At 43.1% G+C, this 25,797-nt stretch overlaps 1 protein-coding gene across 3 annotated transcripts in view; it reads left to right on the forward strand.

The window, feature by feature from the left end:
- Nucleotides 1-5,644: 5,644 nt before the first annotated feature.
- Nucleotides 5,645-25,797, forward strand: part of dennd2b (DENN domain containing 2B) — a 403,328-nt gene continuing 383,175 nt past the window's right edge. For 2 of the 3 annotated variants that reach the window (XM_048545171.2, XM_048545172.2), the window contains exon 1: nt 5,645-5,805. The gene's annotated coding sequence lies outside the window, so the exon portion shown is untranslated. Of the gene's footprint in view, nt 5,806-23,695; nt 23,831-25,797 lie in introns of all 3 variants that reach the window. The other variant, XM_048545174.2, reaches the window with a different exon arrangement.

A 25,797-nucleotide genomic window follows, 5' to 3' on the forward strand; every position in this document is an offset into this window, starting at 1 on the left:
TCATGACCTTCTGGGAAAAAGAGAGGGCAGATACTGTTGGGTTGTTTCCTGAGGAGACTGTCAAAGTCATTTGGCAGAATGCCTCATCACCAGAACTTTCCAACAAGCACCAATACATTGCTTGGCTGGTGGAGAGAAAGACTATGCAGAACTGAACTGCTTTAACAACTATGTATGTATGTATAGTTCTTTTTGTGAATAAGGTATATTCTTGAAATTGAAAAGCAGTAACTGGTCAGCTTTGACCTGCTTTTTGTGGACAGGGTCTAGTGGCAATTTTCTATATCTCTGGAAAGACACTATAATGATACAAAAGCTGTAAGAGATATATTTTGTCGAAAGTTATTTTTGAAGACGATTTGACCATAGGTGCCAACCTGCGTCCTCCAAGCTAATAAAGTAAATGGCTTGTAAGGCCTTGGTTTTATTCTAAAGTTGGAACAATTGATGCAGCATGAATGGGTGGAGTCAGGCTCCCACAAAACCAGGATTTTAGTTTAGCTTTCAGTGGATGCTGCATTTAGAAGCTGGTTATCAAAGCTACTGCATTTTTCTCTTTGTTACAGCGATAAACTTGGGTTCTCTTCCTACTGCCAGAATTACATGTGAGACAATCTGTTTTACTAAATTAGCCTTGGCCAAGAGTGTGTTTATGGGATGTTACTATATTGGAACAGTTACTGTAATTTAGTAGTTAAATAACCTATTATTCAGTTAAGTTATTCCAATTCTTCCTTCTTTTGTTTGTATTTCAACCATAGCATAGGAATAAAGTGCATTTTTCTTAAAACTATGTAGTGTAAATAATTGAATTACCGCTGCAACACAGAACCTTACACTTACCTTTAAATAAGAAAAAGTTAAGGTCTAGGCTATCTCTTTGATATATTTGAAGGGGTTTTGGCACGTTGGCTCAATGGTCAGCAGTGCTACCTCACAGTGCCAGGGGCCCAGGTTTGATTCCACCCTCTGTGGGGAGGGAACCATCTATGAGGAATTTGTATGCTCTCCCTGTGTCTGTGTGGTTTCCCCCTGGGTGCTCCAGTTTTCTCCCACGGTCTAAAGATGTACAAGATGGGTGAATTGGCCATGAGAAATTACCCATAGTGTTCAGGAATGTATAGGTTAGGCGCATTAGCCATGGGATATACAAGATTACAGGGATGGGATGGGTCTGGGTGGAATGCTCTTTGGAGGGTCAATGTGAACTTATTAGCCTGAATGGCCTGTTTCCACACTGTAGGGGTTCTATTCTGTTCATAACAATATCAGTGTCCCAGATACCTGGAAGCAGTATGGCTAGTTCTGGAACATGACTATTCAGTACTATTGGTGGACTATCGTCAGGTCCCAAAGCCTTTGCAGTTAATGTTTTCTGTAAGCTGGACAACCATGCAGCTGCTCAGACGGTCCACACACACTGATCAGCTGGCACACTGGCAGACACATTGCCTTCTGATTCCGGAAGCTGCTGCCAAACACAGACCTCAGAGGTCTGCACAACGGCTGGGGAAAAGCAGCAGGAACATAGTTAGCAGTGTCCAGTGCCTTCAGGCATTTCTTGATATCACTTGGAGTGAAAGAGATGGAAGTCTCCATTATCTCAGAAGTCCATAGACTGCTCTTTCACTTGAGGGAGATGACTACTGGTAAGTTTAGGGTCACCATGCCTAAATGAAATTGGTTGAAGACTGGTATCAGTGATGTTGGAAACCTGAGGAGGAGGCTGAGACTGATCATCCATTTGGCACTTATTGCTGAAGATGAATGTAAATGCTTCAGAGTTTTGCAGTGACATCCAGGGATCCCCCCATCACTGAGGATGACATTTTTGTGGATTTTCTTCCTCTTGTTAGTTGTTTAATTGTGCACCACTATCCACAGCTGGATTTGGTAGGACTATGGAGTTAGGCCTGATCTGTAAATTGTGTGATAGCTTAGCTCTGTGTATCTCGTACTGTACCTGCTGTTTCTCGTACAAGCAATCCTATGTTGTCGCCTCATCATTTTGACACCTCATAGCGCTGCTCTTGGCATGCCGTCCTGTATTCTTCATTGAACCAGAGTTAATCCCCTGGCTTGAGTGAAGAATATGCAAGGCCATATTACTGTGTGTGTAAAATTGCCTCCTTTCTTTCCCTGAGCTAATGCAAGTGGCCTTACTTAATAATCTCCTTGAATATCATCCTTCTTTACAGCTGCCATTGTTTCTTTGAACAAAATTGCCACACTTTTTTGTTTATTTCTAACCACTGCTTTCTTTGCCTCAAAGCCTTATCTAGTATCTACTCATCTTCAACCTATTTGCCAACATGCATATCAGGTTCAGCCAGAACTATATACATCATCACAGGGTGCAGAAACTGAATACTGGAGAAAAGATCAAGTAGTATCTTTGGCATTTAGTTTGTCTGAGAGGACACCAAGAGGCCTGCTTAAGTCTAAGGTCAATAGAAGTCAACTAAACTAGTTGACGGTGGTCATACCTCACATATATGAAGAATGTCATGGTTGCTGGTAGACAATTATCACTGTCCCAGATCATAACCACAGAAGTTCTTAAGGAAGTAATTTAGCCCAGAGATAATGGGAACTGCAGATGCTGGAGAATCCGAGATAACAAAGTGTGAGGCTGGATGAACACAGCAGGCCAAGCAGCATCTCAGGAGCACAAAAGCTGACGTTTCGGAAAATTTTTCTGATGAAGGATTTAGGCCCGAACAGCTTTTGTGCTCCTAAGATGCTGGTTGTTCATCCAGCTCCACACTTTGTTATGAGTAATTTAGCCCAAGCATCTTTAGTTGTTTTATCAGTAACCTTTCTGCTGTAATTAGGTCAAGAATATGGCTGTTCACTGATGATGTCAGGTTAACTACATTCACAAATGCACTAATACTAGAGCAGCCTTTGTCAGCCCACAGAAGAACTTTGATATTATTCATCCTTGGGCTGGTAGATGCCAGGTAATACATCTGGTAAGTGTTAGGTAATGATGATCCCCAACAAACAAATAGGCCGCAAGAAAATACGCCAAGCACACCCTTTTACTCTTAAGTCATAGTCCAACATCCACAATCACTCCATTCTGAGGATTGCATTAACCAGAACTTTAATAGGATCAGCTCTATCAATAAAACAAAGAACTGTGGATGGTGGAAGTCTGAAGAAAGCTCACTGAATCTGAAATGTTAGCTCTACTTTCGGCCCACAGATGCTGCCAGACCTGCTGAATTTCTCCAGCAACATCTGTTTTGGTTTCAGCCATATCAATACTGTGACTACAACACCAGGACAGATTACTAGCTGCTCTGTCTACCATCCACAAGGTTTGGGTCAGGAATAAAGTGGAATATTCAGTACTTACCTGGATTTGGCATTGCAGCACTCAAGAAGCTGGGCACTATTCATGGCAGATCATGTTTCTTTATATGATCTTCTGTCACTACACCCATTATGCACCTCATCCATCACCAGTTCTTTGTTTACTTTAAAAACTCAACAATATTATGTGAAGTAACCTTCCCCTTGTGCAACCAAAACTATTAAGAGATGTGTGACCAATAATACAATTTTTATGTTCCCCTCCCAAATGCATGCAGGATGCTGATCCATCATTGTCTCTGGGAGAATAGCCTAGAATTCCCTACCTCACACTATCCCCCTATACTGTGAATCCAATTACAGAATGTGGCTCCTATAACACATTATTATATGAAATACACATATAGTTGTTTCTGCTATAACATGTGTTTCTTTAACATGAATTGACTGTAACGCAATTGATGAATAGTGGACACTGTTCAGGTTACATAAAGTTGCTGCTGTACAGTATAGCGGCTTTCTGTTGTGATTTCCCTACAATGGTGATTTTCTATAGCGCAAGGTAGCACAACTGCCATGGTATAGGAGAACTACCTGCATACGAGCAACTTGATGATAATTCAATAACTGAAATAGCACATGAGCTGTATTCAAATATTCCAAGTTATAATTACAACTGAACAAAATAGCAAATTGAACATTGCTTCACAGAATTCAGAGAATAGATCTATTATACCCATTGAAGGAGATAGCTGAAGAGATAGTGGAAGCGTTAGTGGTAACATTTCAAGAATCACTGGAGTCAGGGAGCATCACAGAGGACTTGAAAATTGCTAATGTAATCCCTACTGTTTAAGAAGGGAGTAAGGTGGGAAATTCCAGGTTGATTAGCCTGCCCTTACTTGTGGTAAGACTTTGGAGTCTATTGTGAAGGATAAAATTTCTGAACATGTGGAAGTGCATGGTAAAACTCAGCAAAGTCAGCATTGTTTCATCAAGGGGAGATCATGCCTGACCAATCCATTAGAATTCTTTAAGGAGGTAACAAGCAGGTTAGACCAAAGAGAGCCAATGGCTGTTATCTATCTGGACTTCCAGAAGGCCTTTGACAAAGTGCCTCAAAGGAAGCTGCTGAGTAAGACAAGGGCCCATGGTGTCAGAGACAAGGTACTAGCATGGATCCAAGATTGGCTGTCTGGCAGAAAGCAGAGAGTGGGGATAAAATGGTCATTCTCAGGATGGAAGCCAGTGACTAGTGATGTTCCACAAGGGTCAGTGTTGGGACCACAACTTTTCACTTCATGCAATAATGATCTAGACAAAGGAACTGAGGGACTTCTGGCTAAATTTGCAGATGATATGAAGATAGGTGGAGGGACAGGTAGTGTTGATGAGGTGGGAGGCTGCAGAAAGGTTTAGACAGTTGAGGAGAGTGGGCAAAGAAGTGGCAGATGGAATACAATGTGGGCAAGTGTGAGGTTATGCACTTTGGTGGGAAGAATAGAGGCATAGACTATTTTCTAAATAGGGAGAAAATTCAGAAATCTGAAGTACAAAGGAACTTGGGAGTCCTAGTCCAGGTTTCATTTAAGGTAAACTTGCAGGTTGAGTCGTAGCTAGGAAGGCTCTGAGTTATGGAGTTTTGAGTCAGTTTTGTCGTTCTGTGTGGATTTACATAAGTCCAGGTTCTTCAGCTGCCTGATGTAACCACGGCGTGGCGCCCTGAGCACACCTCTAGCAGGGATTCAGCTTGGGGATCGTACCTGAGAGTCCCAGGCAGCCACGGGACATGACATTCTTGCAGTTTCTGGATTTTACAGGAACGGACGAATAACGATGGCGAGTCCCAGCACGACAATGCTTACAATAAAGATATTACTCGAATAGTGAAACAAGCCCGCGCCATATGCCTTTCCCAGCAAAAAGGTTTCTTGTTTTTGTTTTCAAAAGAGAATTCGTTGATAGTTGATACTTAAAGTACAACTTAACCCTTTTTCAACTTGCACGGAGAGTTGGACAGATATCAATAATCAGGTCAGTTTCTGTAACCATTCATCACATCGGCTACATTTTTGATGTGTTGGTTGGTTTTAACATCTTATTGTCAACATTGGCCGCTGGAAAGCTTCTTTTTGAGCTCAAAACATTCCATCATATTAACCTCCCCTTCCCCTCCCCTCCAAAAAAGTTATGGAAATTATTAAAGGACTCCGTGATTTCCGACTGAGCTCCAGGAATCGCTGTTCTCGGTTAATTGGCTGTTCCTTAAATTGAGATGAGAGCTCAGCCCTCCTGGTCATTGCGCTTTAGGCTTTATCCCGTTTGAAATGTAATAGGAGCTCCGTCACTGTTTCCGGAGTCTTTTCTCATTCTCTCCCTAAAAATCCCCCTCACAGACAGAATTGGAGCGGAGGAATTCTACCTCTTTTAAAAAAAAGCACTTCGTCTTTCTGTAACAATTTCAAGCTTTTGTTACAATGCACGGTAAGGAGCAAACTGCACTTCTCTATCTGTGAGAATTCAACACGAGTTATAATTGCTGCTTTGTTAAAATAGAATACTTTTTGGAAGTTTTTTTTAATCTGTGATTCATGGGACGTGTCGTGTCAGTGAGAATGATGTTAGCAAACTGCGAGCCTCTCTGTATAATACATCCACAGAATGCTTTTGCATCTGCTTTTCTTTTAGAAACGATATTGTTTTCTTCTGATGTATGAGACTGTGGTATGTTTCGTTAATCAGATCAACTGGGTCGGTTTTAATTCCACAAATAGAACTCGAGTTAATGCTGCAGTCGCCGAATTCAATAAATTTGAAGGGAGTGATCAGGACTGGGAGGCAGGTTTGAGTTCTGAGTTAATGGGCAGAGCTGTTTTGAGCCAGATTTGTGATGTGTGTGAAATTATGTCTGAGTCCAGTGTATTTTTTTTTAGTCATGTGTGAGCGTATTATGTATGAAAGCGCATCTCTGTGTGTCGTCCTCTACAACGGTGTCCGGGCAATTTACATTTTTGTAGGATTTTTTTAACGGGCTCGGCGGTCTAACTTTGCATTATAATTCGAAGGAAGGCGAATGCCGACCTCAGTAGTAGTTAAATATCCATCCTTATAAAGGGTCCGTGACAGCCGGATGAACTGGGAAATACCTCGTTAATACCCTTCATTGGAAGGGTAGGTAACTCGCTGCCGGGACTCTCGGCGCCGATGTGGCGAGATGGTTTGAAGGGCTGGTTTTGCACAGATTGTGATTACAACGGACCCTCTTGAGGAAAGAGCAAGTGATGACAATATTTTCATGCCAGGAGAGTTATGCCCCGGTATTATCAGGAGAGAGTCATCATTATGGAATTGAAGTGAAAGAAGGGGCAACATTGCAGACAGAGGAAGGGAACCATGACAATCCTTTTCGGGAAGGATGTTATTACAGGAATGTTATGAAATCGCCATGTGGCCTCTCATTTCAAAATATTATGAAAAAAATGACGCCGCATCTGATAATGGAGCATAGTTGATGAAATTCTTGAGATTTTAGAGGGGAAAAATCAATTCACATTGTACTTTCATTGTTTCAAGCTATTCTAAAGTGCTTTACAACGCTGTCATCGGTCCTTCTGATCTTGTGATATCAAGATACGGATTAGAAAAATATTCCATAAAAGTTAGTTAGCAGTGCTAATTCAGCATTAATTATATTATATTTTCGATGTAAACAAAACCCCAATCATGGTGCTGGGCTTCACAAAATGTAACCCAATATATTGCTAACTGCACTTCATGGCGATTAGATGTAGGTTAGAACTCATTGAACTAAATTTATTATAAATGGCTGGACATCCAAATTTGGCTTCAATATCCAACAGCCATTACCCTGAAAAATAAAGTGCAACTAGAAAACTTGCAAACATTTTGTGGTACCTAGAATTTAAAATGGGATGAATTTGTGGGAAAGAATACCACATTTACTGGAGGGAAGGTGTTCTGATGGGAGTTAGTTATCAGTGCTAATTGAGCAGTGATTATCTTATATACTTTGGATACAAACAAAACTGCATTCTTTAGGTGAACAGTGGGATGAAATTACTCTGAGTAGAGAGTGAGGGTGTTTTTAGAATCACTTGCAGTTTAGAAGCAGGCCATCGCATAATAGTTACTCTTGGAATCACTAGACAGTAATTATTGATGTGTTGTTGCAAATGTTGCTGTGTTTATTTCCTCTTGCTAAAATTTGAATGTAACTTTATGTTCACATCAATTATGTTGTCAATGTCCACACCAAAAATCAGCTGGCATTTGAAAAAAAAACCAAGAACAAAATTTTCCATCCTGCTTATGGGGTATGACATAAAGATTAACATTTTGCATTTATCTGAATTAAATGCCATCTGCCATTGCTTGGCCTACTGGCCCAGTTGATTAACATCCCAATAAGCTAGATAACCTTCTTCACTGTCCATGAAACCACCAATTTTGGTGTCATCTGTAAACTTACTAACCATGTCTCTTATATTCGACCTATTCCTTTATATGAATGACAAGTATATAAATTAAACTGAAATTGTTTCAAGACAACGATTTATCTTAGATTTGAACCAAAGATGAAAAATGATCTTACATAAGTAATCATGTGATCTTAATCACTCAACTAGTTTACAACTTTATAATTGCTCAGTTTTCTCTTATTTTTGATAAAAGCCATGTCAACTCTTGGATTATATTTTCCACTGTGTCAAACATCCAAATCCTTTACTCTCAATACAAACATCTGAACTCATCAATTAGATGACCACCTCTATAAGTAGAGTTCATGCTTGCAATACAAACCAACCAAACTCCTGAATTAGACCCTTTCTGATGAAAGGTCTAGGCCCGAAACGTCAGCTTTCTTGCTCCTAAGATGCTGTTTGGCCTGCTGTGTTCATCCAGCTCTGCGTTTTGTTATCTCGGATTCTCCAGCATCTGCAATTCCTATTATCTCCTGAATTAGACTATTGTCTTAATACTCTTTAAGGTCCCTTATTCTCCATTTAAACCTCTGAGCTATTCAGTTAAATTACTGCCTTACAAATGTTCTCACATCTTCCTTGTTCACAGAATAGACATTGTAAATTTGTGGTTTAATTGAAGAAGTTAAGTCATTCTCTAAGATCCTTTTCTTCAGGGAATAACTGTTGAAATCAATCCGAATAAGACCTTGTAGATATTCTCAGAAGATTCTTATTTCATTTATAAATATTCTAAACTCTTTAAATTCTAGATACAGACTAGAAGACCAGGGGTGAAGTTCGGATTTGGATGCAAAATTACTTTGCCCCAGAATAGAAAGTTGCAGGAAGGCATAAGACATGAACTAATTGCAAGAGATTATATCCTCCATGTTCTTGTGGCAATGGAAGACAAATAGAGCTTTGAATTTCCCATCTGCCATCCATTTCCTTGTGAATGCTTGACTGTATCAAAGATAAAATATCCCCTACCTTGTCCCACCTTCATACTCGGGTGTAAATCCTTATCTGTAAATATTTATATTGCATGCCTAGTATATCGTTTGCAATAAATTTTAAGTGTTTTGTGACATCATGTGTGGAGGTGTAAGCACATAGCTGGGATGAACCTGTGATATGAAAATGATCTTCACATAGTTAGGTTGACTGAATAAAACACAAAGTAAGACATTTATTGTTATAGCATGGCTGAATGTGGTAAATGGAGACATTTGTCCAAGAATGAATGATTGTGACACATTCCATCCATAACTTGAATTAGAAAATGGTTTAGTTCTATTGAATATTTCTGTAGTTTTCAAACTTAACGAATCACTTGTAGTTTGTAATTTAGTCACCATGTCAGCATAAGCTATGTAAATGATTTTTCAGCAATATTCTTGATTAGATTTGTAGCTCGGGTCATGGATACTGTGGTTGGTTCGCTCGCTGAACTGCTTCATTAGTTTACTGACGGTTCATTACCCTGCTGGGTAACATCATCACTGCGGCCTCCAATGAAGCGCCGTTATATTTTCCCACTTGCTATTTAAACTGTGGGGTCCATTGGAGTTGATTACTTCATTTCCAGTGTTTCTTTGCAGGGGTGTGTATATAGGGTCTAATTCTGTGTTTATTGATGGCCTTCTTGATGGAGAACCAGGCCTCTAGGAATTTCCCTGCTTGTCCTAGTATCCTGACATTGTACCAATCAAATCAAAAAGACACGACCAATACTCACTTCATACATACAGACAAAGAGGACCACCAGTTTGATTGGGATATGTAATTGAGATGAATCTGCATGAACACTAAGAATGTTGTGCTATCATCACTGGGAAATAGCATGGTAACCCAGTATGCAGGAATGTATTATATAGAAGAAAATACAGACCCTGGAATCTGTTATGTTTAATATTATCAATATTAGTTTATTGGAACATGAAGAACACATAGATTAATATGGTCAGAATATGGTGCACAAGCTGAAGCCTTCAGAAAAATAGGATAACAGGAGGCTAGAGTAGGTTGCAGAGACATGATTAAAAAAAACAGCCAAACATACAACAGAAAGACAATAAGGCATAGGTTGTAGTGAGTGACTGAGGGGCTGTAATGTATTATAGACAGCCTAACATACAATGAAGTGTGTCACAAAAACAGCATAACAGACTGGGTGCATTATACCTTTGTGACAATGAAGGTTTCTAACATATTTTAATAACTTGGAAATTTGCATTCTGAAGGACAGGTAAATTGGTTTTAGGTCTTCATTCTGTGAAGGGATCAGAAAATTGTTTGGATCAGTGAACTAAAGCCAACTTTTTGAAGAAATCACGTGAGTTAATGATGGTTGAGTCAAACTACATGTTGAGATAATTTCAGAGATAATGGGAACTGCAGATGCTGGAGATTCCAAGATAATAAAATGTGAGGCTGGATGAACACAGCAGGCCAAGCAGCATCTCAGGAGCACAAAAGCTGACGTTTCGGGCCTAGACCCTTCATCAGAGAGGGGGATGGGGGGAGGGAACTGGAATAAATAGGGAGAGAGGGGGAGGCGGACCGAAGATGGAGAGTAAAGAAGATAGGTGGAGAAGGTGTGGGTGGGGAGGTAGGGAGGGGATAGGTCAGTCCAGGGAAGACGGACAGGTCAAGGAGGTGGGATGAGGTTAGTAGGTAGCTGGGGGTGCGGCTTGGGGTGGGAGGAAGGGATGGGTGAGAGGAAGAACCGGTTAGGGAGGCAGAGACAGGTTGGACTGGTTTTGGGATGCAGTGGGTGGGGGGGAAGAGCTGGGCTGGTTGTGTGGTGCAGTGGGGGGAGGGGATGAACTGGGCTGGTTTAGGGATGCAGTGGGGGAAGGGGAGATTTTGAAACTGGTGAAGTCCACATTGATACCATATGGCTGCAGGGTTCCCAGGCGGAATATGAGTTGCTGTTCCTGCAACCTTCGGGTGGCATCATTGTGGCAGTGCAGGAGGCCCATGATGGACATGTCATCAAGAGAATGGGAGGGGGAGTGGAAATGGTTTGCGACTGGGAGGTGCAGTTGTTTGTTGCGAACTGAGCGGAGGTGTTCTGCAAAGCGGTCCCCAAGCCTCCGCTTGGTTTCCCCAATGTAGAGAAAGCCGCACCGGGTACAGTGGATGCAGTATACCACATTGGCAGATGTGCAGGTGAACCTCTGCTTAATGTGGAATGTCATCTTGGGGCCTGGGATGGGGGTGAGGGAGGAGGTGTGGGGACAAGTGTAGCATTTCCTGCGGTTGCAGGGGAAGGTGCCGGGTGTGGTGGGGTTGGAGGGCAGTGTGGAGCGAACAAGGGAGTCACGGAGAGAGTGGTCTCTCCGGAAAGCAGACAGGGGTGGGGATGGAAAAATGTCTTGGGTGGTGGGGTCGGATTGTAAATGGCGGAAGTGTCGGAGGATAATGCGTTGTATCCGGAGGTTGGTAGGGTGGTGTGTGAGAACGAGGGGGATCCTCTTGGGGCGGTTGTGGCGGGGGCGGGGTGTGAGGGATGTGTCGCGGGAAATGCGGGAGACGCGGTCAAGGGCGTTCTCAATCACCGTGGGGGGGAAGTTGCGGTCCTTAAAGAACTTGGACATCTGGGATGTGCGGGAGTGGAATGTCTTATTGTGGGAGCAGATGCGGCGGAGGCGGAGGAATTGGGAATAGGGGATGGAATTTTTGCAGGAGGGTGGGTGGGAGGAGGTGTATTCTAGGTAGCTGTGGGAGTCGGTGGGCTTGAAATGGACATCAGTTACAAGCTGGTTGCCTGAGATGGAGACTGAGAGGTCCAGGAAGGTGAGGGATGTGCTGGAGATGGCCCAGGTGAACTGAAGGTTGGGGTGGAAGGTGTTGGTGAAGTGGATGAACTGTTCGAGCTCCTCTGGGGAGCAAGAGGCGGCGCCGATACAGTCATCAATGTACCGGAGGAAGAGGTGGGGTTTGGGGCCTGTGTAGGTGCGGAAGATGGACTGTTCCACGTAACCTACAAAGAGGCAGGCATAGCTGGGGCCCATGCGGGTGCCCATGGCCACCCCCTTAGTCTGTAGGAAGTGGGAGGAGTCAAAAGAGAAGTTGTTGAGTGTGAGGACGAGTTCCGCTAGGCGGATGAGAGTGTCGGTGGAGGGGGCCTGGTCGGGCCTGCGGGACAGGAAGAAGCGGAGGGCCTTGAGGCCATCTCCATGCGGAATGCAGGTGTACAGGGACTGGACGTCCATGGTGAATATGAGGTGTTGGGGGCCAGGGAATTGGAAGTCCTGGAGGAGGTGGAGGGCGTGGGTGGTGTCACGGACATAGGTGGGGAGTTCCTGGACCAAAGGGGAGAAAATGGAGTCCAGATAGGTGGAGATGAGTTCGGTGGGGCAGGAGCAGGCTGAGACGATGGGTCGACCAGGGCAGGCAGGTTTGTGGATTTTGGGAAGGAGATAGAAACGGGCCGTGCGGGGTTGGGGAACAATGAGGTTGGAGGCTGTGGGTGGGAGGTCCCCTGAGGTGATGAGGTCGTGAATGGTGTTGGAGATGATGGTTTGGTGCTCGGGTGTGGGGTCATGATCGAGGAGGCGGTAGGAGGTGGTGTCGGAGAGTTGGCGTCTGGCCTCGGCGATGTAGAGGTCAGTACGCCATACTACCACTGCGCCACCCTTGTCTGCGGGTTTGATGGTGAGGTTGGGGTTGGAGCGGAGGGAGCGGAGGGCTGCCCGTTCTGCGGGGGAGAGGTTGGAGTGGGTGAGAGGGGTGGAGAGGTTGAGGCGGTTAATGTCTCGACGGCAGTTGGAGATGAAGAGGTCGAGGGAGGGTAGGAGGCCTGGGGGTGGTGTCCAGGAGGAGGACTTGTGTTGGAAGCGGGTGAAGGGGTCAGTGGAAGGAGGGTTGGGTTCCCGGTTGAAGAAGTAGGCATGCAGGCGAAGACGGCGAAAAAACTGCTCTGTGTCCGACCCATCATGGGCCTCCTGCACTGCCACAATGATGCCACCCGAAGGTTGCAGGAACAGCAACTCATATTCCGCCTGGGAACCCTGCAGCCATATGGTATCAATGTGGACTTCACCAGTTTCAAAATCTCCCCTTCCCCCACTGCATCCCTAAACCAGCCCAGTTCATCCCCTCCCCCCACTGCACCACACAACCAGCCCAGCTCTTCCCCCCCACCCACTGCATCCCAGTCCAACCTGTCTCTGCCTCCCTAACCGGTTCTTCCTCTCACCCATCCCTTCCTCCCACCCCAAGCCGCACCCCCAGCTACCTACTAACCTCATCCCACCTCCTTGACCTGTCCGTCTTCCCTGGACTGACCTATCCCCTCCCTACCTCCCCACCCACACCTTCTCCACCTATCTTCTTTACTCTCCATCTTCGGTCCGCCTCCCCCTCTCTCCCTATTTATTCCAGTTCCCTCCCCCCATCCCCCTCTCTGATGAAGGGTCTAGGCCCGAAACGTCAGCTTTTGTGCTCCTGAGATGCTGCTTGGCCTGCTGTGTTCATCCAGCCTCACATTTTATTATGTTGAGATAATTGATACTTTTTGTTGACCAAGCTTTCATGGTCTATAGAAGAGGCTAGGTACCAGATAGAGGTTGTGATTCAGAAGAACAGTTCCATACCAACAGTTGTGATGTTAAGCCAAATAAAGCAAGTCAACGTCTTGTATTTTTTCTTGGGGTTCTGTGAGAAAAATCAGTGTACTAGTCTGTGCAGTTGTCTCTCCTGGGGATTCAGTAATGGAGAGAATCATGTAAAATTGCAATACTTGTGACCTTCTTAGTTCAGAAAGAAATTGTAAGATGAAAGTAGGAGTGATACCTCACCAAGATTGAGTATCTGTAAAGAATATTGCTAAGAAATGGAGTTGGATCTTTTTGCTGCTTATGATAAGGTTTTTCCAAATCTTTTTTATAAATATAACTTTGCTATTATTCTTTTTTCTTTTTGTTGTAAACTTGTGTTCTTTTGTTAGAAGCACATTGGCAGCCTCATTTAGACATTTTAAGTAATTGACTACCACTGTAATCAAATTGCAACAATAAAATCTGTTTTATCAAGCTGGGTTTCGCTTTGGACTCTGACTTTTCTAATACTACCCTCAGGTGGGATCAGAGGTTAACACCCAGTTTGCATTATGTTGCAGACACAGAATAAGAGATTGGTTAAATTAACGTTTAGAATAGAAAAATGCAGATGAGTTGTGTTACAGAGACAGGATAAAACATGGATTAGTATGTTATAGACAACAGTCTTGAAATGCAATACATTGAAGAATAACACATTGTAGCAAAGTGTTACAAGATGTCCTGAACCATGAGGTTGCCTTCATAATATTTTTGACAGACATATTTAACATCAAATATTTTTTATTTCTGATTAAAAATCCTTTTAGAAATCAGTCCCTATGTTCACATTTAGAATGGAAACAACCTTTATAACTGTATGTCATAATTACATCTGCATGCCAAAGGGATGTAATGTATTGCCATATATTTTTGATAGTTCCCTTAATATTTACTAGTGCACATTATACATCAAACTATCCAAAAACTTGTGCTTTTGTTGTTGGGAGTTAATCAGTAAGACAAAGCTGTCAAGCTGAAAAGACTTTTTCTCTAATTATGTACTTGTCTCTGAGTACGCTAGTCGAAGATGAGGAGCTTTGAATGGTTTAATTGTTAAATTGCACGTGCTGAATCACAGAGCTGATTCTTACATTCTTTTGGCTCAATGAATTGCATTGGGTTTTTGGAGGAATTATCACTGATGCCTAGCAAGATTCCTCAGTGTATCTTACCAAATGCATCTCATTTATTATGTACCCTGCCTGTATGGTGCTCCTCTGTTCCGATTTTATCCCCATCTTACTACATGCAATTCCCAAAAAACGTTGGCTTCTTGCTGGATGTCTGCCAAACATTGGCACCCTTGATCCTATGCCATTGTTATAAAAGTCCATTGTGCACCCAGGTGAGCACTCAGTCCAGAGCTGCCCAGCACGATTGCTGACATTTGCCCTGGACATGGCAGACGAGGGGAAATTGACACCCTGCTCTGTGGGCAGGATCCTGTAGGCCTTGCACATACTTGACATCCTTCTGTCCCAAGAACCAACAGAGGAGACCATGACACCAGACCATGCTAGTTTTGTCTGAAGTTGCTACCTAGCGCAGTGTAGTCTCAGTTGTCTGTCAGCAATGTTAAAGTCAGTGTCCTTCTCTCTTATGCCAACATAGGCCACCACCTTCTCTCCAATACCTTGCGCCCACTCTATCTCTGGTACTGTTACCCACATTACAGAAGCTTAAGCTCTACCTCGCTCTCTGTTGCCTTCAACTCCTTCTCTCACATGCTCTTATCCTTCTCCAAACCTTGACACTGCTAACCCTATGTGCCCCCAGCACTGCCTACTCCCTTACTCAGGAATCCTCCCCATCTGACCCAAGACTAACAGGTGGGCCACTCTTTCATCTCCGTTAAAACATACCCTGTCTTCTCCAGAAGGAGAGCAGACCTCAACAGGGCAGAAAGGGTCAAGACAGTTGGTGAGCGTCCTGTCTGTTGGCTGCTTATCCCTTATGCAGACAACATCTTGACCCAACCACCCTAAGTAGCTGACTGGTCGTGCCCAAGCCACTGACTAATGTTGGAGGCTGCCCTTGATATACTGTGTCTGGCCCCCATCTGAAGTTTATTTCTCTTGACATGACTGAGGACTGCTGACAACCATGACACATGCCTGGCTTTATATCCATGTGAAACAGGAAGGCAATATAGAGATAAGATGAGCCTAATGACTCTGGAGGCAAAGTGCATTGCTTTGCCTTGACTTTTTACAATAATGAGTTGCTATGCAAAGCCAGGCAGGATCAGGGAGAGTGATTGCTAACATAGCAAGGGAACAGCCCAGAGATACAGCCTGGTCTAGTCTATAAGTTGGGTGTGTGTCCCTGAACACAAGAGATCTTGCAGCAGCATTACAATGAGCATTACCAGTGTAGCCCAAGGTGCAGCATGGAGGTACAGAAGCATCCTATTAGTGGATTAGATTATCATGAGGATTCCTGGAGGCTGACATATGTTCATTGACATTGGCATCCAACATGGATGTGAGTGGACATGTGGCCAGTGAGCTGAAGTCACCAGGTAAATAAGGTGCCCATGATATTAGGGGCAAGAAACTGACAATCAACAATGCATTGGCTGACTGCCAGGAGGTGGCGAGTAGGGATAAAGCAGTCCGTTTTATGACGGTAGTCAGTGACTAGTAAAGTTCTGCAGGAGATGGTGTTGGGACCATAACTATTCATATCCTGCATTAAACATCTGGATGAGGAACGGAGGGCAATTATTGCCAAGTTTTCAGGTATCACAAAGATGGGTAGGTGGATATGTAGTGTTGAGCAAGTGGAGAAGATGCAGAGGACTTGGACAGACTAGGAGAGCGGGCAAAGAAGTGGCAAATGGAATAAAATATGGGAAAAGTGTGATGTTTGCACTTTGGTAGGAAGAATAGAGGCATAGACTATATTCTAAATGGACGAAAGCTTCAGAAATCTGAAGCACAAAGGGATTTGGGAATCCTAGTTCAGGATTCTCTGAAGGTTAACATGCAGGTCCAGTTGGCAGTTACGAAGGCAAATGCAATGTCATCTTGAGAGGGTTAGAATACAAGAGCACAGATGTACTGCTGAAAAATTTGGGCCTGAATCTAGGAAGGATGTGCTGGCCTTGGAGGGGATCCAATTGAGGTTTACAAGAATGATCCCAGCACTTGTCAAATGAGGATTGTCATATGTTGAGGATTCTGGGTCTGTACTCATTGGAATTTAGAAGGATGAGGGGGATCTCATTGAAAGTTACTGAATACTGAGAGGCCTGGACGTAGTGGATTGGAGAAGATGCTTCCACTAGGAGGAGAGACTCGAACCTGAAGGCACAGCCTCTGAATGAAGGGATGACCCTTTAGACCTGAGGTGAGGAGGAATTTCCTCCGCCAAAAAGTGGTGAATCTGTGGATCTTATAACTGCAGAAGACTGTGGAGGCCAAGTCAGAGTGTATTTAAGGCAAAGATAGTTTTTTTGATTAGTAAGGGGATAAAAGGTTATGGGAAGAAGGCAGAAGAATGGGGTTGAGAAATGTACTAGCCATGATCAAATGATGGAGCTACTCAATGGGCTGGATGACCTAATTCTGCTCCTACAGCTTATGGTCTCATGGTATCTGTTCTGACTTTCATGTCAAGAATTCTTGACATCTAGCTTGACAAATGCTCTTAACAAGGCTGGGAAATATTAGTGAGTCCTGTGGTGTTGACTTACACTTAACAAGCAAGAGTATCCCTTAATTGGCAACTCCCCCCTGACATATTGAGAAACTTTCCTGGTCACTCTACAGATGTATAAAAGATGCAGTGAGATGCTTGCAGCATTGAAATAGGCCTTCTGGATTGTGCTGAATTTTTCACCACAGCACATTTTATTCAGTCTCCAGTAAAATTCTGCCTGAGGTCTATGAAAATCCCAGGTTCAGTTATAGTTTGGTTCCCATATCCATGGCCCCGGATGATAGTATCCCAGAGAGTGGGCTGGGAGGTGGGGCGGGTCCGATGTTGGGAGTGAAGAGGGCAAATAATAAGAGGGAACCATTTTTATCAGTAGTGAGGAAAGTGATGGGTGCCCCTCCTATCTTTAGTCCAAATGAGGGTCACTTAAACAGCCCTTCTCATGGAGGCTGTTTATTTACCAGCAGATTGTGGGTACTGCCACCAACACAGCCAAATATTCTTCAGGCTTGGAAGTGGCTGTCCTGATTGTGGGACCTTAGCAGCAAAGGCTGTCTCTCATAAAGACATTGTGCTCACCCTCCACAACACCCATGCTCATGAATGACATAAATGTCATGTCAAACACAGTGGCTACAAGAGCAGGTCAGAGGCTAGGAATCCTGCAGTGAATAACTTACCCCCTGACTCCCCAGAGCCTGCTCATCTACAAAGCACAAGTCAGTCGTTTGACTGAATACTTGCCTGAATGAGTGCAGCTCCAACAAAATTCCAGTAGCCTGACGCCACATCAAGACACAGCAGCCCACTTAACTGCTACCACTTCCACAAACATCCAATCTGTCCACCACCAACAGTCAATGGCAGCAGTGTGTACCATCAAGATACACCGCAGAAATTCACTTGGACAACACCTTCCAAACCCAAGACCATTTCCATCTAGAAGGACAAGACAGCAGATACATAGGAAACCAACACCAATCCACTCACCATCCTGACTTGGAAATATATCACCGTTCCTTCACTGTCACTGGGTCAGCATCCTGCAATTCCCTCTCTAAGGGCATTGTGGGTCTATCTACAGCACATGGACTGTTGTGGTTCAAGAAGTCAGCTCACCAGCACCTTTTTCAAGGGTGCCTAGGGATAGGCAATAAATGTTAGCTCAGCCTATGACCCGCGAGTCAGTTGGAAACAAGTCCTGTAGCCCCTCCAGGGCCTCTCCATGTGGCCCTGGAAAACCTACTCATTTAGCTGGGTTTCAGGGGCCTCCACCAATTTGTGCTACTTGTAGCTGGACGCAGTCCTATTTGTGGTTTCTGCTCCCAGTGACACACTAAGACTGAAGAGCAGGTGGCCCTCTGATTACCCAGCAGTTCTTGTGGCAGGTGGCCAACTCTGAAAGATATGGGAGAACTGACTATGGGTGGTTATCAGCTTAGTGAATGTAAAATCTTGTCAGAGATCTGAGTTGTCCCCAATTTTTGAGAGGACAGATGGTGCTGCCTCTGCCCTGCAAAAAGGTATTCTAACTGGTCGCAGTTTGTAACTGAAATTTTATTTTGGAGATTAAAAACTGATCTTTCTTTTATTGGGTTAATTAGAATCTAATGATTCCTGGAGGAAATGTGGTGATGTAGAGATCAGGAACAAACCTGGCAACAATGCCGTTGAAGCTTGACAATATCAGCAATGCCCATTTAGATTCGTGAAGAATGGGCCCTTTGGAATGATGCTGAAGGATACTTTGCATATGTGGCAAGGGATAGTGCCCTCAACAGAGCAGGGGAGCAAATTGAAAGAAAAATATGGCATATTCAAGAATGTTTGCATAACCAAACGAAAACAATCTATCGTTATAAATTAGGAGGAAGTTCTCTGGGAATTGGGTGTTCTCTTTGGAATGGCTCAGAGCCATCTATTCGTGATTTGAAGTATTATTTCTGTATCTTTGCCAATATAAATCAATTCCTTAACGTATTCATGACCATGAAGAGTCTGATTTCCAAAGTGTAGCATGTGACTGCATTGCACCATTATCATGAGTGGGGCAATTGGGGGGGGGAAAAAAGTGCACTTTTGCTCGAGATACTCGCTGATAATTCAAATTGTTTCAAAACAAGTAACAATTTCACAAATGTATCTCAATATAATTTCTATCAGTTACTGAAAACTTGTTCTATAGCTAGTTTGTAAACAGACATGAAATTATTATGTCACTCCTATATTGAATTGATTAGTGAAGAGAAATGTAGCTAGACATTGCAGTCCTAATTTTCATTTCCTATTGTTGCAAATCTCAGGAGAGAACTTTGCATCCTGACTTGGAAATAAATTTTTGTTTCTTCACTGGATCAAAATCGTGGAACTCCCTATTTAATGGTATCGTGGGTCTACCTACTGCAAATGGACTGCAAAGCTCACCACCACCTTCTCAAGAGCACCTAGGGGTGACCAATACATACAGCTCAGTCAACAATGTCAGCCCGTTTGTGAATTTTTTAAAAATTGGTCTTGGTTGTGACTTCACACACAGCCTGCTGTCATTCGTCATTGAACCAGAAATAAGGGTCATGTACCATAAGGCAACAGATTCCAATGGAATTGTACTTGAGTGAGACCAACATAAGAAAACAAATTAGTGGGGAGAATTCAATTGAGATAGGAAAGAAAGAAATGTGTTGCGGATGCAGAACTGATGATCTATGATCAGAAGGAAAAGTGAACCAAAAGTGATTTTAATTTCCTTATTTCATTTTTAAAAAGTAACAATGGCTTTGTTTGTGATAAAACAGCTTGCACAAAGTAGTGCACAATATGCCTGAGAAATGGAGACAAGGGTGATAATACAATATGTTTGGGCTGTAATGTGTTGTCAAGAGGCAGTGCTGTGTGCATCGCACCAGGGTCTCAGCGCATGTGAGTTTTACACTGAAATCCAGATAAATGCTTCCTTTTCCTTTATATTCATTCATGGCATGTGGGTGCCAGCACGTACTGTCCATTTCTTAACTATCCTTGACAAGGCAGTGGTGAGTTGCCTCAAATGAGTGGATGTCCAAGAGATGAGTATTGACATGTATGCTCCTCCAGAGGGTGTTTTGTAAGCTTGAAGTGTCAAATGGAAATGTTTGCAGGAATTATTTTAATTTCTAAAATGAGAGAATAAATTAGAACTGTTTTAAATTAAATTTTGCAATTGCCACTTTTTTATTGACTTGTGGGGCATGGTGTCACTTGCTGGCCAGCATTCCTTGCCTGTCCCTAGTTGCCCTTGAGAAGGTGATATCGAACTGCCTTCATGTAGATAGCAGCAATATGCGCTACTGCGCATTGGCGATGGGGGAAGTGGATACTTGTGGATGGGGTGTCAATAAAATCAGCTGCTTTGTCCTGGATGATGTCAAGCTGCTTGAGTGTGGCTGCAGTTGCACCCATTCTCGGCAAGTGGTGAACATTTGATCACACTCCTGACTTGTGCCTTGTAGATGACGGTCAGGCTTTAGGGAGTCAAGAGTTGAGTTACTCACTGCACTATTCCTAGCCTCTCTCCTGCTCTGTCAATAGCCACTTTGTGGTGAGTTTGGTTGAGTTTCTGGTCAGTGCTAACTGCAAGGATGTTGATAGTGAGGAATTCACTGATGATAACACCATTGAATGTCAAGGGGCGGTGATTAAATTGTGTATTGGTCACTTGCGTGGCACAAATGTTACTTTCCACTTGCCAGCCAAAACTTGCATATTGTCCAGATCTTGTTGCATTTGAACATGGACTGCTTCCGTGATGGAGGAGTGGCAAATGGTGCTGAATATTGTGCAATTATCAGCAAGTATCCCCACTTCTGACCTTATGACCAAGGGAAGGTAATTGATGAAGCAGCTGAAGATGGTTGGGCCTAGGGAACTACCCTGAGGAATTCCTGCAGAGATGCCCTGGAGATGAGATGATGGCCTCCAACCACAAACATCTGTGCCAGATATGACTCCAATCAGTGGAGAGTTTGCCCTGTGATACCCGTTGATTCCAGTTTTGCCCGGACTCCTTGAATACCACACTTGGTTGAATGTGGCCTTGCTTTCAAGAGCTGTCACTCTCTCTTTACCTCCAGAATTCAGTACTCTTTTATTTTGTCCGTGTTTGAACCCAGGCTGTAATGAGATCAGGAACTGAGTGGCCCTAGCAGAACCCAAACTGGGTGTCAGCAGGTTATTGCCGAGCAGGTGCTGCTTGATAGCACTGTTCTTGACCTCTTCCATCACTTTACTAATGATCGAGAGTAGACTGATATTGGCTGGGTTGGATTTGTCCTGCTGTTTACCTCATGAAAATAAATTATCTCTATCTTAATGACCACAACCTAAACATATTCCTTGTCTAGAATTCTTCTCAAAACATCGCTACTGTATTTCTTTTTAAAATGTGCCAATTTGTTTTATGGGGCTAACATCACCACTACCATTGGAGAATTTATGCAGCTGTACCAATGTCATGATTTCTTAAGAATGCAGATGCAGGCTTGGCTGGTTTTGTTAAATTATCTCTAGATCCATATACCTCCCTCGTGGTTATAACCTTGGCTCATTCAAAATTTTAATTCTGCTGCTGAATATAACTTAACCAATCCTTTCTGAAAAACCTAACTTAGCTGCACTATATTATAAATAAAATTTCTTTTACTGCTAGCATGCGTGTATACTATTGTCAATGATATTGAGCGTGACTTGATCATTAGTCAGTAGTGAATTGGAGGACTTGAGATCCCAGTGTTGAAAATGTAGGTCTTTTTGAACTAACTGAGACATAGGTGGTCTGTTTGGAGTTAGTCAGCGTCTGGAGCCACTTTTTGATTTTGCTTTAAGGCAGGTGAGATGATCTAACCTTTGCTAGTATTGTAGACTACCTGGATGTAGAGGGTGGTTTGAGGTTGAAGATGGCTAATATGCTTGTAAGAAATTTACAGACACTGGGGGCTTATTCCAGTGTATATATGTAACTCTTGGATGGAGGGAATGGGAGATCTTTCTTTCTGAAGGGTATTGAGCCAGAAGTTAAAGCTGCTCAGGGCCAGGATAACAGGTGGGGAGGCTACAAAATTGGGCACCAAGCTATATACCCTATTCCAAGTACTTATCCATTTGCGCCACTGCAGTTTGCTTGTTGGCACAGGCAGCAGCATGTGATCTGTCTGCCCATGGGCCAATTGAGACCCTCAAGTGGTCAACTAATAGCCAGCCGAAGGCTTCTTCCCACTGCCGCTGAGATTTAACCTGCAGTCGGAGAGGTCCTTGCCAAGTGTGCAGCCTGACAGCTTTCACTGTTTGCACTGCTGGCTGGTCAAATTGTGGGGCATCTCTTTGGCAGGAACTATTTCCTCATTTTCAAGGTTTATCCGCCCCACATTTCCCCTCATCGTTTGCACCCTAGCCTCCCCCGGTCCTTCCCAACCCCTTTCCTGGGCCTTGCCAGCCAGGCCCTGGAAGTACCTTCCCTCATACTTCCTTTGCATCTGCACCATTGGCAACCATCAGGAGAGCGTTGCAATCCAAGCAGCGGTCACTGCTCCCTGTGGCACAACTGGAAGCAGACACCTGACTAATTAATGGCCTGATGTCTGCTGAATGGTTTCAAGTTAATTCAGCAAAGCAGGGGAGAACTGGTCTCTGGGGCAGGGAACCCTCACCCCTTATACCTCCCCACACACAAAGCAGCCCTTCAGGACTGGGACACTACTCCTTGTCTGCCTAATGTTGCTGTTATAGATTCCACATTCCCTTTCTGGAAACCGATATAACAAAAACTCCCTCTGGTGCACCAACATAGAAGAAACGACATCCTGATGTTGAGAGGAAAGTAATGAATAGCCTATTGCTCTTTGTTCTTTCTATCCTGGTATTCCTTGATTCTCTTTGTCCATCCCAAAATAAACACCTCTGGCTGTGAAACATGTTACACTATTCTGTTAAGGCGTTGGTTCGCTCAGGTGGCTAGACAATTGGTTTGTGCTGCAGAATGAACCCACAGAATGGAGTCAGATCCTGTATTTGCTGAGGTTACCATGAAGCTCCCGCTGTTCCAGCTCCTCCCCTCACCTGTGTGATGGTGACCCATTTGCATATTTTAAGTCATGAGACCAAGATGTACATTAGTTAACATTTTGAAATGCATTTTTAAAGGAAATATTCTTTATGGGACATCTCGTGCTACTGTCTATTCAAACTATTTCCCATTTAATTCATGGTGATTGATGTAAGGCAAAAATAAACAATGGAGAGTTTCTGTGGTGGGAAGTTGGCTTTAGGAAATCTTAAATTACAACTGCTGGAAAAACACACAAGATCAGTCAGTATCTGGAAGAGGAAGATAAATCAATATTTCAGCGAGAGTCTTTATTCAATTTTCAATAGATATCAGTTAGGAACTATTATGGATTGGAAAGGGTGCAGGTTGGAGTTCAATTTTAATGTGTTGGAATCCAGAACAGGAAATTAAGTTTGAGCTTGGTAAACATTATATCACAACTCCCAGAGGTGTTCAGATAGAAGTTATGTCATTTATATATTGTTCAATTAAACCTGTTTTAACAGGTCTGTTTAAACAAACTTCAATAACTTTATTTATAGGAAGCCTGAATATCGTATGTGAGCAGATTGGCACAAACACAAGACAGCAGATGTTAGCAGTCACAAATTAAATTTACCACAAACTCTGCTGTGATAGACAACAGATGCCATCAACGTGTCATAAATCAGCTTCAGGTAAATCCCAGTACAAGTAAATCTCAAGCAACATGAGTTTAACAGTATTGAGACCTGTTTAATATATGGTAGGATATGTCAAAAGACTTAGAATGTAATATCTTGAATTATTCCTCTGAGAGCTGCAACATCATGTATTTCACAAAATACCAATTCAGTTCTCTCGGAGGAAAAGTGCAGTTGATCTTGTATTTTAATTGAATTAGCTTTATTGTCACATGTACTCAAGTGAGCATAGTGAAAAGTTTACAAGTTGCCACTTACGGCACCATCTTAGATACAAAGTACCTAGGTATGGATTCTGCAGTAACAATTTCTTAGGGGAAAAAATGAGAAAAATAAAGAAATAAAAAGTCCACCATTACAGATCATAGGAATAAATTAGGAAATGGATAAACAGTTCAGAACCACCATCCTTCCTTCCATCACAGACCACACTGGCACCAAGCCTTAAGTCTGCACCAGGCTTTGACTCCAGGCCAAGCTGAGCATCATGTCGAGGCTCTCCAGACTGGGAAACCATCTGGAAACACCTTGGCTGGAAGTCCATGCTGTGGCCATGTCGGGCCAGGAGACTGCCATGTGCCACTCAGAGACAGCAATGTCAGGCTGGGAGACCGCCACATCAGGCCGGAATGATATCTTGCCAGCTCTGCACTGAGTCTAGGAGTCCAAGTCAGCGCTGAGGCTGGGAGTACAGGGTGTCGCCAAGAAGAAAGGGAAAAACATGGGGGGGGACGAAAGAAATGCCACCATCTTGTTTCGTTGTATTCTAATATGGTACTCCGCAGTAAGGTTAGTCCTTTTTTTTGCAGAACACATTAAAATCTAATCTTCTGTGAGTCCTGGATCAATAGTTGTACTATTTACCTTTTGACACAAAAGGTTCAATTTTAAGTCAATCCAGACCTTGTGCATGTAATTTAGGCTGACATTTAGCTGGAGTAGAATTATGTAGCATTAGGTACATGGAATATGCAGCACAGAAACAAGCCTCTGGCCCACCCAGTGCTGCAGTGTTCCAGCAAAGCCCAAAGCAAGCTGGAGTATCAGCCCCTCATTTTCAGCTCAGGCACAACACTGAGCTCAACGCCTCCAGAGCATAAGTAGTGTCATCTCTTTTCATTACACAACAACCTGTCTTTAAGGTTGATTTCAGCAAAGCTGCCCTATTTTCTACAATTTGCACCTAATATTTAAAATCTATTTTGCATCTAAAATTCTCAGTTCCTACTATTAGCCTTCTCATTGTCTTTTGGTCTGGGCTCAAACACTATTTCTTCAGTTCACTCATCTTTCCCTTTACTCGATTGCACATGAACCATCATTTTCCAGCCCCTTCAGTTCTGGAGAAAAGTCAGTGGACTCAACAGTGTCTCAACAGATCTTGCCAGACTTGTTTCTTCTGTACTTCCTGTTTTTATTTCAGATCTCCAGCATCCATGGTATCTTATTTTTATATACCAGCATTCACACACTATTTGTGCTTCCTGCCATCCTTCCTGATTTGAAATCTGTCAGCATAGTGTCTATAACTCTCTAAGTCCTTAATGTCCTTCTCTCTCATTTGCTCATTTGCCTGTTTTAAATACATCTTTGTTGTTCACCTCAACAATACGCTGTCGTAGAGAGTTTTATTCCTTTTCACTCTGAAAAGATTTCTTCTTAAATTTGCTTTCTTGATATCATAAAATAGTCAATGACCCCTCGTCTATCTCATCCCCACAAATGGATTCACTATTGCTGTTGGATGTATTAAAACATTTCATTTTGTTAGGTCAGGGTTGATTGATGCTTCAAATTCATGAAAAAAAGAGATCCAACTTATTCATTTCCTGATAGCTACAAGATGGCAGTTCCAATATCATCATTTTTAACGTGATTTGCGTGCTGTTTGGTGATTTAATGCCCGTTTATGTAATAGGGCAAAAAGAACTGTTGACTGTATTCTAAGTGCAGTCCAATCA

Source organism: Stegostoma tigrinum, chromosome 17 (assembly GCF_030684315.1).
Source record: "Stegostoma tigrinum isolate sSteTig4 chromosome 17, sSteTig4.hap1, whole genome shotgun sequence".
Taxonomy (NCBI): Eukaryota; Metazoa; Chordata; class Chondrichthyes; order Orectolobiformes; family Stegostomatidae; genus Stegostoma; species Stegostoma tigrinum.